Raw genomic sequence first — 12,768 nt, 5'->3', positions numbered from 1 at the left:
ATTAACAGTGATGTCCTCAGAATGAATCCTTTGTTCCCTCTCTCTGTCACAGAACAAAAATATTTAGGACTAGATCACTCAGAAGAGCTAAAACGTAAATTCTACCTAAAAGAAAAAGCTTAGAAGACGACAAGCCAGGAATGTGCTCTTCCCTAGCACAGTCTGTCCCTAGATTTGAAGCAGGGCTAGGGAGATTGTGCTTGCCCACATCCTTGGTCTCACTAACACCCACTCTTCCTTCAAAACTCTCTCTAGCTTCTGTGCCTCTTGGAAGACCTGCACAGTCTGATCTACACAATCTGATCTGGATGTTTCACTGTGGTCTTCATCTCTCACTCCCTCACAGTACATCCCAGACCACCCAGCTATGGCTGATTTACAAGTCTGGGTGTCTCTCCTACTACTACCAGTAACAGTTGTAATGATTGCTAACATTTATTGAGCTTCACGTGTATTATCTTCTTTAAACCCTGACCAAGCTTTATGAAGTCGATACCACTATTATACCCATTTCACAGATGAGCAAACAGAAGCACCTGATTTGCCCAAGGTTGCAAAACTGGTAAGTACCGGAACCATAATTCAGACAAAGGCAGTTTTCTCCAGGATCTGCACTTTGACCACTAAATGAGTGAGTGAATGAATGAATGAATAATTAAAAATTGAGAAGGACAGTCAGGGGTCTGCAGTAATACATCAGTTCCTATCTGCTCTTGAGTCAGCCTGGAACTGGTGCAGGTGGGGAGCCCAGGGAAGAGCAGCTATCTGCATATACCCTGCACCAGGGTGTGCTGGGCAGTGACTGCCCAACCCTCTTCATCAAGCACATGTGCCTTGGTCATGGAGGTTAGGCTTTCCTTTTCTCTCTCCAAGATGTAAGGAGAGCAACTACTGAGTCCTCCAGTGAGGAAAATGGCAGCAGCAGCCTCCATGGCCAGCTCTCCTGCTGGCTGGTTCACACCATTTCCCCATGTGGCCCTCAAGTGCCTCACATGGTAGCCCTGGAGTTTCTAATCTTTGAGTAACCTTATCTTTGCTGCTTTGCAACTCTGTCACCTTTCCCATGGGCCTTTGACGAATTCCCATGTTAAACTGCCACTGACTGAAATTGTTTTTTTTTTTCCTGGTGGACACATCCTTTCTCCAACATCTCCCACAGGTGGTCAACACTCCTCTGTTTGGCCACCACCTGTGATAAAGAACTCATTCCTTCCCTATAAGTTCACTTCATCTTTGGAAATGGCTGGATCAGACACATTTTTCTTATATTAAGTGAAAATCTTTCTCCATCATTTTTTGTTCAATATTTTGTCATAGAAGCAAATACTTTTTAAAAATTTTTATTTATTTTCTTTTTTTTATTGAAGTATATAATGGAAGCAAATATTTTAAATACTTAAATGCCCAGAGAGGGCAAGTCCCCACCTCATGATCATTTCCTTTCCAGCCAAAACATCTCAAATTCCTCCAACTAATAAAACATAACTCTTTCAACACCCAGATAATTGTCATTCTTAACAAGTGTTCCTTTAATATATCTCTCTTAACATTTGGTACCCAAAGGTGAATGCCTTCTTGCAGATGTGTTCTGACCAACCAGGATAGAACATGGCTACCATTCCTTAAAGAATAGAATTTCTTGCTTAAGCAATTAGAAGGATTATCTTCAATGGAGACTTACATCTTAACTTAGCTATTTGAAAATGGCATCCAGAAATCTCTCTGAGGTTCATTTTAAGTCAAGAAAATGGTTGGCTTTTGTACATTGTATTAGTTTGCTAGGGCTGCCATAACAAAATACCATAGGCTGGGTGGCCTAAGGAACAAAAATTTATTTTCTTACAGTTCTGAAGACTAAATATTTAAAATCAAGGTATCCTTGAACTTTGGGAAATGTCAAGGAATAGGTAGGGAGTTCTTCTCAAGAGAGAAGAAAACTCACAGAGAAACGATGGCAGAGGAGTAGGCCACCCCTTTTTCAGCTGGTCCCGAGTCGAGCTGGATATCTACCAGACCATCCTGAACACCCACGAAATCAGCCTGAGATGCAGGAAGATACATCTGGATCTCTACAAATGAACATCTCCAGCTCTGAGTATTGAGGTACAAAGCAGGGAGCCATGAATCTGCGCACAGATATTGAAGATAAATGGAAGGGGGAGGGAGCCGACACATTTGGGCCCTGGGAAGCAGTAGCCACCTGCACTGGGGAACAGGCCAGACTCGCGGACTGGCACCCAAGAGAAAGCAGACTGAGACCGTGAGCCTGGGAATGCGCATGGACCAGACTGAAAACCGGAGCTCCGGAGCACGCACTGGAACCGGACTAAAACTGGGAGCTTCGGAGCATGCGCACATGCCCGCCCACACGTGTCCAAACTGACAAGCGGAGCTCAGAGTGCACACTCCAACTAGACTGAAACCGAGAGCTCAGGAGGGAGGGCGCAGGTGACCAGACTGAAAACTGGAGCTCCAGAGTGCTCACTGGAACTGGACTGATAGCGGGAGCCCGGGAGTGCGCTCGGGACCAGACTGAAAACCAGCACTCTGGAATGGGTGAACCACACTGAAACAGGGAGCTCAGGAGCGCACGTGGGAACCGGGGTCAGCTGGCAGTGTTAGAAGCACAAAGGACAGAGACATGCTGGCGCTGGAAGTGAGGGCTGGAAGAGCATCTGTGGGGCACACAACCCAGGATGCTGCAGGGTTTTTAGCAGCACCGACAGAAACAGAGTTAAAGTGGCCAAGAGAGCTCAGTGGAGAGCAGACTGCAATCTCTCTGTTCTGAGACAGAGGCTAGGATATGGCCACTGCTGCTCTGACTCTCAGAAGAGTTACAGAAAACTGCCAGGGAAAGCCCCCAGAGAACAAAAGCTTGGAAATACCAGCTCACACTGTGCCCATCCCCATTCCCCCTCCTAGGGCCAAGCAACTCTACCCAAACACGGTTGCCTGAAGATCAGTGTGGCAGGCCCCTCCCCCAGAAGGCAGGCTGAAAACTCAGGAAGCCCACATCCCTAAGGTCCCTATAAAACAAGTGCACACTGCCTGCGCCCTGGTCAATAATTTGGGCTCTGGGCATCCCCACAACCTCTCCTCATCAGAACGACGAGGAGGAGAAATCCCCACCAGCAAAGAAAAGATAATGAGTCTGTGGCCTCTGCCACAGAACTGATGGATATGGATATAACCAAATGGTCAAAAATGGAGTTCAGAGTAACAATGGTCAGATGATGTGTAGGCTGGAAAAAACTATTAATGAAAATATTAACAAGTATATAGAATCTCTCAGGGTGGAAATGAGAGTGAATCTGGCAGAAATTAAAATGTTATAAATCAAATGCAGTCTAAGCTAGATGCTCTGACAGCCAGAGTAAATGAGGCAGAAGCCGAATTAGTGAATTGGAGGACAGGATGGTAGAAGAGAAAGTTAAAACAGAAACTTGGCTCAAAAATATCCAATCTCAAGAATGTAGATTATGGGAGATTACTGACTCAATGAAACGTTCCCATGTCAGATCATCAGCATCCCCAAGGGGGTAGAGAAAGAGAGAGGTCTACAAGAGATATTTGAACAAATTGTAGACGAGAACTTCCCTAATCTGGCAAAGGAAATTAGCATTCATGTTCAAGAGGCAGAGAGGACCCCTGCCAAGGTCAATGACATCAGACCTACACCACGTCACATCATAGTGCAATTTGCAAATATTAGATCCAAGGATTGAAAGCGGCCAAGGGGAAGAAAATTCTTATGTACAGAGGGAAAAATATCAGAATAACGTCAGACCTACCTACAGAGACCTGGCAGGGTAGGAAGGGTTGGGAGAGTATTTTCAAAGCTCAGTCTGAGAAGAACAGGAAGCCAAGGATCCTTTATCCAGAAAGGCTGTCATTCAGAATTGATGGAGAGATAAGGACCTCCAAGGATTGGCAGAAACTGAAGGAATTCATAGCCAACAAGCCAGCCCAACAGGAGATATTAAGAGGGATTCTATAAAAGTAAAAAGGCCCCAAGAGTGATACAGAACAGAAATTTACAATCTATAGAAACAAAGAGTTCATAGGACACATGATATCATTAAAATCATATTTCTCAATAATCACGCTCAATGTGAATGGCCTAAATGCTCCCATAATGCCACAGGGTTGCAGATTGGATAAAAAAGACATGACCCATCCATTTGCTGTCTGCAAGAGACTCATTTTGAACCTAAAGATACATCCAGACTGAAAGTGAAGGAATGGAAAACCATTTTTCATGCCAAAGGATCTCAAAAGAAAGCTGGGTAGCAATTCTCCTATCAGACAGATTCGATTTTAAACTAAAGACTGTAGTTAGAGATACAGAAGGACACTATATTATTCTTAAAGGATGTATCCAATAAGTGGATAAGACAATTATAAATATCTATGCCCCCAACAGATAAGCAGCTAGATACATAAGCCAACTCTTAACCAGAATAAAGAGACATATAGATAATAATATGTTAATAGTAGGGGACCTCAACACTCCACTATCAGCAATAGACAGATCACTTAAGCAGAAAATCAACAAAGAAATAAGAGCTTTAAATGACATTCTGGACAAGATGGACCTCATAGGTATATACAGAACACGACACCCCAGAAAAACAGAATACTCATTCTTTTTGAATGCACATGGAACATTCTCCAGAATAGACCATATACTGGGTCACAAAACAGGTCTCAACTGATACCAAAAGACTGAGATTATTCCCTGCATACTCTCATACCACAATGCTTTGAAACTGGAACTCAATCACAAGGAAAAATTTGGAAGAAACTCAAACACTTGGAAACGAAGAACCATCCTGCTCAAGAATGATTGGGTAAACCAGGAAATTAAAAATCAGTTTAAACAATTTCTGGAGACAAAGGAGAGTGAAAACACATTGGTCCAAAACCTATGGGACACTGCAAAGGCGGTCCTAAGGGGAAAATACATAGCCATCCAAGCCTCACTCAAAGAATAGAAAAATCTAAGATGCAGTTTTTATAGTCTCACCTCACGAAGCTGGAGCTGGAACAGAAGAACAGGCCTAACCCAAGCACAAGAAGGCAGGTGATCAAGATTAGAGCAGAGATCAATGAATTAGAAACCAGGAGCACAATAGAGCAGATCCACAGAACTAGAAGCTTGTTCTTTGAAAGAATAAATAAGATCGATAAGCCACTGGCCAGACTTATTCAAAAGAATAGAGAAAGGACCCAAATTAATAAAATTATGAATGAAAAGGGAAAGGTCACAACCAACACCAATGAAATAGGAAGGATCATTAGAAACCTTTATTAACAGCTTTATGCCAATTAATTAAACAACCTAGAAGAAATGGATGCCTTCCTGGGAACCTATAAACTACCAAGACTGAAACAGGAAGAAAGTGATTATTTATAAAGACCGATTAATTATGAAGAGATTGAAGCAGTGATCAAAAACCTCCCCAAAAACAAGAGTCCAGGGCCTGACGGATTCCCTGGGGAATTCTAAGAAACATTCAAAGAAGAAATAATACCTACTTTCCTGAAGCTGTTTCAGAAAATAGAAAGAGAAGGAAAACTACCAAACTCATTCTATGAGCCTCATATTACCTTGATCCCCAAACCAGGCAAAGACTCCATCAAAAAGGAGAATTACAGACCGATATCCCTGATGACTATGGATGCCAAAATTCTCAACAAGATCCTAGCTAATAGGATCCAACAGTACATTATAAGGGTTATCCATCAAGACCAAGTGGGATTCATCCCTGGGATGCAAGGGTGGTTCAATATTCGCAAATCGATCAATGTGATAGATCATATCAACAAGAAAAGAGTCAAGAACCATATGATCCTCTCAACTGACAGAAAAATCATTTGACAAAATACAGCATCCTTTCCTGATTAAAACCTTTCAGAGTGTAGGGATAGAGGGTACATTCCTCCATTTCATAAAAACCCTCTATGAAAAGCCGACAGCGAATATCATTCTCAATGGGGAAAAGCTGGAAGCCTTTCCCTTAAGATCAGGAACACGACAAGGATGCCCACTCTCGCCATTATTATTCAACATAGTACTAGAAGCCCTTGCAAGAGCAATCAGACAACAAAAAGGGATAAAAGGTATCCAAATCAGCAAAGAAGTCAAACTGTCTCTCTTCGCAGATGACATGATACTCTATATGGAAAACCCAAAAGAATCCACCCCCAAACTTCTAGAAGTTATAGAGCATTTCAGTAATGTTTCAGGATACAAAATCAATGCTCAGAAATCAGTTGCATTTCTATTCACGAACAATGAGACTGAAGAAAGAGAAATTAGGGAATCCATTCCATTTACAATAGCACTAAAAATCATACATTATCTCGGAAATAACTTAACCAGAGATGTAAAGGACCTATATTCTAGAAATTACAAATCACTCTTTTTTTAAAAAGATTTTTTATTTATTTGACAAAGATAGAAACAGCCAGTGAGAGAGGGAACACAAGCAGGGGGAGTGGGAGAGGAAAAAGCAGACTTCCAACAGAGGAGCCTGATGTGGGCTCATTCCCAGAACGCCGGGATCACGCCTTGAGCCGAAGGCAGACACTTAATGACTGAGCCACCCAGGCGCCCCGACAAATCACTCTTGAAAGACATTGAAGAAGACACAAAAAGATGGAAAAATATTCCATGCTATGGATCAGAAGAATTAACGTAGTTAAAATGTCTATGCTACCGAGAGCAATCTACACTTTCAATGCCATACCGATCAACATACCAATGACATTTTTCAAAGAACTGGAACAAACAGCCCTTAAATTTTTGTGGAACCAGAAAAGGCCCCAAAATACAAGGAATTGTTGAAATGGAAAAACAAAGCTGGGGGCATCACGTTGCCGGATTTCAAGCTGAACTGCAAAGCTGTGATCACAAAGACAGCATGGTAGTGGCACAAAAACAGACACATAGACCAATGGAACAGAGTAGAGAACCCAGAAATGGACCCTCGACTTTATGGTCAACTAATCTTTGACAATACAGGAAAAACATCCAGTGGAAAAAAGACAGTCTCTTCAATAAATGGTGCTGGGAAAATTGGACAGCTATATGCAAAAGAATGAAACTTGACCACTCTCTCACACCATACACAAAGATAAACTCCAAATGGCTGAAAGACCTCAATGTGAGACAGGAATCCATCAAAATTCTAGAGGAGAACATAGGCTGCAACCTCTTTGACATTGGCCACAGCAACTTTTTTCATGACACATCTCCAAAGGCAAGAGAAACAAAAGAAAAAATGAACTTGTGGGACTTCATCAAGATAAAAACTTCTGCGCAGCCAAGGAAACAGTCAAAAAAACTAAGAGGCAGCCCACGGAATGGGAGAAGATATTTGCAAATGACACTACAGATAAAAGACTAGTATCCAAGATCTACAAAGAACTTTTCAAACTCAATACATGGGAAACAAATAATCAAATCAAAAAATGGGCAGAAGATATGAACAGACACTTTTCCAATGAAGACATACAAATGGCTAACAGACACACGAAAAAATGTTCAAAATCCTTAGCCATCAGGGAAATTCAAATCAAACCACATTGAGATACCACCTTATGCCAGCTAGAATGGCAAAAATTGACAAGGCAGGAAACAACAGATGTTGGAGAGGATGTGGAGAAAGGGATCCCTTTGACACTGTTGGTAGGAACGCAATTTGGTACAGACACTTTGGAGAACAGTGTGGAGGTCCCTTAAAAAGTTAAAAATTGAGCTACTCTATGATCCAGTCATTGCACTACTGGGTATTTACCCCAAAGATAGAGACGTAGTGAAGAGAAGGGCCATATGCACCCCAATGTTCATAGCAGCATTGTCCACAATAGCTAAATTGTGGGAGGAGCCGAGATGCCCTTCAACAGATGACTGGATTAAGAAGATGTGGCCCATATATACAATGGAATATTCCTCAGCCATCAGAAAGAATGATTACCCAACATTTGCAGCAACATGGATGGGACTGGAGGAGATCATGGTAAGTGAAATAAGTCAAGCAGAGAAATACAATTATCATATGGTTTCACTCATTTATGGAACATAAGAAATAGCAGGAAGATCGTAGGAGAAGGAAGGGAAGAATGAAGGGGGCGGTAAACAGAAGGGGGAATGAACCATGAGAGACTGTGGACTCTGGGAAACAAACTGAGGGCTTCAGAGGGGAGGAGGGAGGGGACTGGGACAGGACAGTGATGGGTATTAAGGAGGGCACATATTGCATGGTGCACTGGGTGTTATACACAAATAATGAATCATGGAACATTACATCAAAAACTAAGGATATACTGTATGGTGACTAACATATAATAATTAAAAATTATTATAAAAAAATAAAATAAAATCAAGGTATCCTTGGGGTTGCTTTCTTCTGAGGCCTCTCTTCTTGGGTTGTAGGTGGCCATCTTCTCCCTGCGTCCTTACATAGTCTTTCCTCTGCACCTCTCTGTGTTCTAATCTCTTCTTACAAGGACAGCAGTCATATTAGAGCCCACTAACTATTTTACTTTAAAGACTACCTCCAAATTCAGTCACATAATAAGTTCCTGGAAGTTACAACTTCAGTATATGAATGGGAGATTGGGGACACATTTCTGCTTATAAAGTATCCAGAAATCTCTCTGGGGTTCATTGTGACAAGTCTAGAAGATGGAGTATGGGAAAGGGAGGAGGGAAATGATACCCTTAGATATAAAGTTTAATGGGTAAAGATAAGGAGCTCAGGTTTTATTCCTGCTCTTCTCTTCTCTTTCATCAACTCCTAGCAACCTTTAGACAAGCAAGTGGCAGGCAACCAGTTCTGCCAGGGATTCAACAGCAGGACTCCAGTTTGGGGAGCAGGGGAGGGGAAGGCCCCTCTGTTTACAATTGTGTAATTTTTCTTTCCAACCCTTTGGCTAAAGCCAAGCAAGCAGAAGATCATTTGAACCTCAGAGTATTTTGTCACTCTCTGGTACAGGCCCACAATGTACCATGTAATGACACCACAAATTGTCACTGGCTTTGAGGGAATGCTCTATTCTATCTCAAATGTCACTTTTGGAAATGACTTGTGGTTATCAACATAGCAAACTATGTGCCCAAGGAATTGACAAATCTAAATGCGGAAGAATTTAATGAGTCACTGCCTTTTTCCTATAATTTGACTTTTATTATCTATAAGCCACTTTTTGATCCAGAAAACAGCTGCTTCCTCTTTTCAGTGTGTCATTGCTTAATAATATTATATTCTTCAGCCACAGTAGAAAGAAAGCAGTAACATGGTTTTAAGAGAATGAACTAAAAGTGGAAATATCAGTATAACAGTGTGGCCCAAGGTGTGGATTTGGGGGAGAAGCAGGCTTGGGAACCAGTCCCAGCACTGGCCGCACTAGAGGTAACCTGGGGCAAGTGATTGAACACTATGAAGACTCAGTTCCCTTCTCCTTAAAGTGGGCACAATCTCAGTGCCAGCCTCATTAGAAAGTTGTACAGAATAGATGAAAATGTGGACGTTCTCAGTGCAGTCATCTCCTGGTCCACAGCAACAGGGAACAGCTGGCTGTAGTGTGAATTTTTTCCTCACAAAGATAGCTATGCACAGTCATTCATACACCCACGTGCCCATGATTAAGAGAGCAGAATGCAAAGAGGGCACAGTGTTAGAGCTTGTTTATTCATTCAGTCATTCAGCCACTACCACTAGATCCTGGAGGAGTTCACAGTCTGATAAGGGACCAGACTGGACAGACAAGTACAAAGCACTGTGATGAGTGCTGTATAGAACATGGGCCTGGTTAGAGCAGCACCAAGGAGGGACCGCCTGAAAAGGCTGGAAAAATCTTCCTGGAGCTGCTGGATAAACTGAAGGAGGGAAGGCCCTGTACACATAGAAAACAGAATGGGTCAAGGCAAGAGAAAGCACCACAAAGAATTGGAAAAAATTGCTTTGGCTAGAGAGTGGGAATACCAATAAGAGAGACACAGGGGAGGGGTAGGCTGGGCAATTCAGAGATGAAAGTCATTCCTGCAGTGATGCATTTTGACTGTATCCATTAGTGAAGGGTCATTAGGCAAAAGCAAGGCATTTATAGGGTTTTTTTAAAATAACTATTTAGACAGGTGTTTTAGAATGAGTTACAAGAGTCATGTTGTGAATAAAGCCCATTGTGGAAATATAGTGGATTCAGAGGATAAGAGATCCAGCTTTCAGTCCTGATTTATACACTAACCTGTTGTGTGAACTTGATAGGGTTTTAAACTTCTTCCTAAAGTGAGAGAATACTAGATGAGTTACAAAAGATCATTGGATATTAATGTCCTTACATGTTGTTGCAAAACATAAAGTTTCACTTTTCTAATAGTAAATTAATTATTATTATATTATTTTATTTTATTTTATTTTTAGTTTATTTTATTTTTTAGAGAGAGGGAGCACATGTGCAGGTGAAGGGTAGGGGAGGGCAGGGGGGGGCACAAGGAGAGGGAGAGAGAGAATCTTAAGCAGATTGCATGCCCAGTCCAGAGCCTGTCACTGGGCTTGATCTCATGACCTTGAGATCATGACCTGAATTGAATTCAAGAGTTGACCACTTAACCAGCCTCTAATAGTAAATTATTATTTAAGCTAGCATTTTCTAGGTTACTCAGTGCTCCACTTTTTCCTTTTATATCACGTTTTCTTAAAAGGTTAAGAAGAAATAAAATCATTTTGTGAGGGCTAATTTTACTGGTAAAACTTGTAGGCATGTAAAATGTTTTGCCCCAATATTTGCTTCCATGTGCTTTACCTAAAAGTGGCACAAGTAAGTAATGCAAAGCACATTTTCAAAATCATGTAAATGTCTAAGGGCACTGGTAAATGTGCATCTTTTCGTTTTATTTCACTTTACTTGTGTTTTATTTTGCTGCTAAATGCCCAAAGTGAGTTTAGCATTTAGAATTTGTTGAAATCATCAGCAATATATGTACTTCTGTGTCTTCAGTTATGGTCACATTGTTGTACGCTTGGAAGTGATTTCATATTTCAAGTTTTCACCTTTGCAGAAAGGCAGGTGAAGTTGACACCTTAATTTTGAAAGTTATTAGCAAAATGCTAATTATGTTATAATTTACATGGAAGCATATCTAAATTCTTACATTAAGTTGTGTTAAGTTCTATGCCTCCAAAAGTTTTTAAGGGTGCCATATTCAATAGTCTTCAAGCTGTTTCCTCCGTGGGTTCACCTTTTCTATAATTACTAGCATTTCTCTGAAGGTTACAAAGGAAAAAAGTTCTTACAAATAAAGTTAATGAGTCTATTTTCTGGGCCTCCAAAAGGAAATTGAGACTGTTTGTCAGTTTGACGACAATCTACCTACCCTGTACAAGGATAGTTAAACTAATGTGTTCCCCTCATCAGACAGGCTCTTCGTTGGTTAGCCACTGACCTTCTGAATGGCTTTGAAGCAATCAGGGAGAATATATCAAGCAGTATTTTTATCTCTGATCCATTAAGTGACTACATTTAAGCACACATCCTGACATTTACTTTAAAGGTGTTACCTACAAAATCCTGTCATTAATTTCATCAAAACCTGCTTTAAAGGGCTTATTTTAATGGGCATATTTTGGCTCTGCACCCCAAGAACTTAACTGTTTCGAGGGACTCATCGGTGAAAAAAGGGTAAAGGAAAACTGTCTTCTTTCTAATTTAATTCAAGTCAGCAAGCATTTATTGAGCACTCACTATATTGTAGCCACTAGCTTAGGTAAGTCTCTCTTTTTAAAATTGAGATGTAATTGACATATGACATTATATTATTTTCAGGTGTACAAACAATGATTCAATATTTGTATAAATTATGAAATGATCACCACAATAAGTCAACATCCACCACTACACATAGTTGCAAAATTTCTTTCACTTGTGATGAAAACTTTCAAGATCCACTCCCTTAACACCTTTCAAACATCTCTTTCTATGTATCTCCACAGGCAAGCTCATCATCTGCTCCCATAAAAGTGTTCCTCTTTTTATATTCTTAATTTAATGAAACCACCACTTAAATGATCATTGTTTACTTCACTTCCCCTCCCCCTCCATCTAGATCTAAGCACTTATCAAAATGTGCTGATTTTCTCAAGTTCCTGGCCTTCTTTCCAACGCATTCTCCATTCTCAGGCCTCCTCTATTACAACAAATTTGTTATCATTCTTTCTGCCATCAGACTCATCCTGCTCAATTCTGGCCTTCACACCAATTCCAGACTGCTGTGCCCTTGCCACTCTCCTACAGCCAACCTTCCATGGAGCAGCATCAGCTACGATGTCAGGGCAATGCCTCCTAGACAGAGACTCAACCCATTACTCATGCTATTGTACTGCTTCCAGCCTCACTTCACACTTCCAGGCCACCAAAAGGATGGTGGTTTTGGGCATGAATCACACTACTTTTCACCTCATTCATTCATTCATATAAGAAATATTTATTAAGCTACCTGCTCTATTCAAGGCTGAAAATGTTATGGTGAACTAAATATCTATACAGAGGTTAGAGTCTAGTGGATTCTTCTAAAAATCCTATCTTCTTACTCCAAATCTAGATCAGTTTTACTCATTGTTAGATATCACCTACTCAAAGAGACTTCTGAACAACGAGGATTCCCAACCCCCACCTGCTTCATTCATACCTCTCTTTCTTTCCCCACCTCCCCCAATGTGCTGCATGACATGAATAAATATATGAATGAATAGATCTGTTCTC

This window comes from Ursus arctos, unplaced genomic scaffold (assembly GCF_023065955.2).
Source record: "Ursus arctos isolate Adak ecotype North America unplaced genomic scaffold, UrsArc2.0 scaffold_6, whole genome shotgun sequence".
NCBI classification, from domain to species: Eukaryota; Metazoa; Chordata; class Mammalia; order Carnivora; family Ursidae; genus Ursus; species Ursus arctos.
This window is presented reverse-complemented; position numbering follows the sequence as displayed.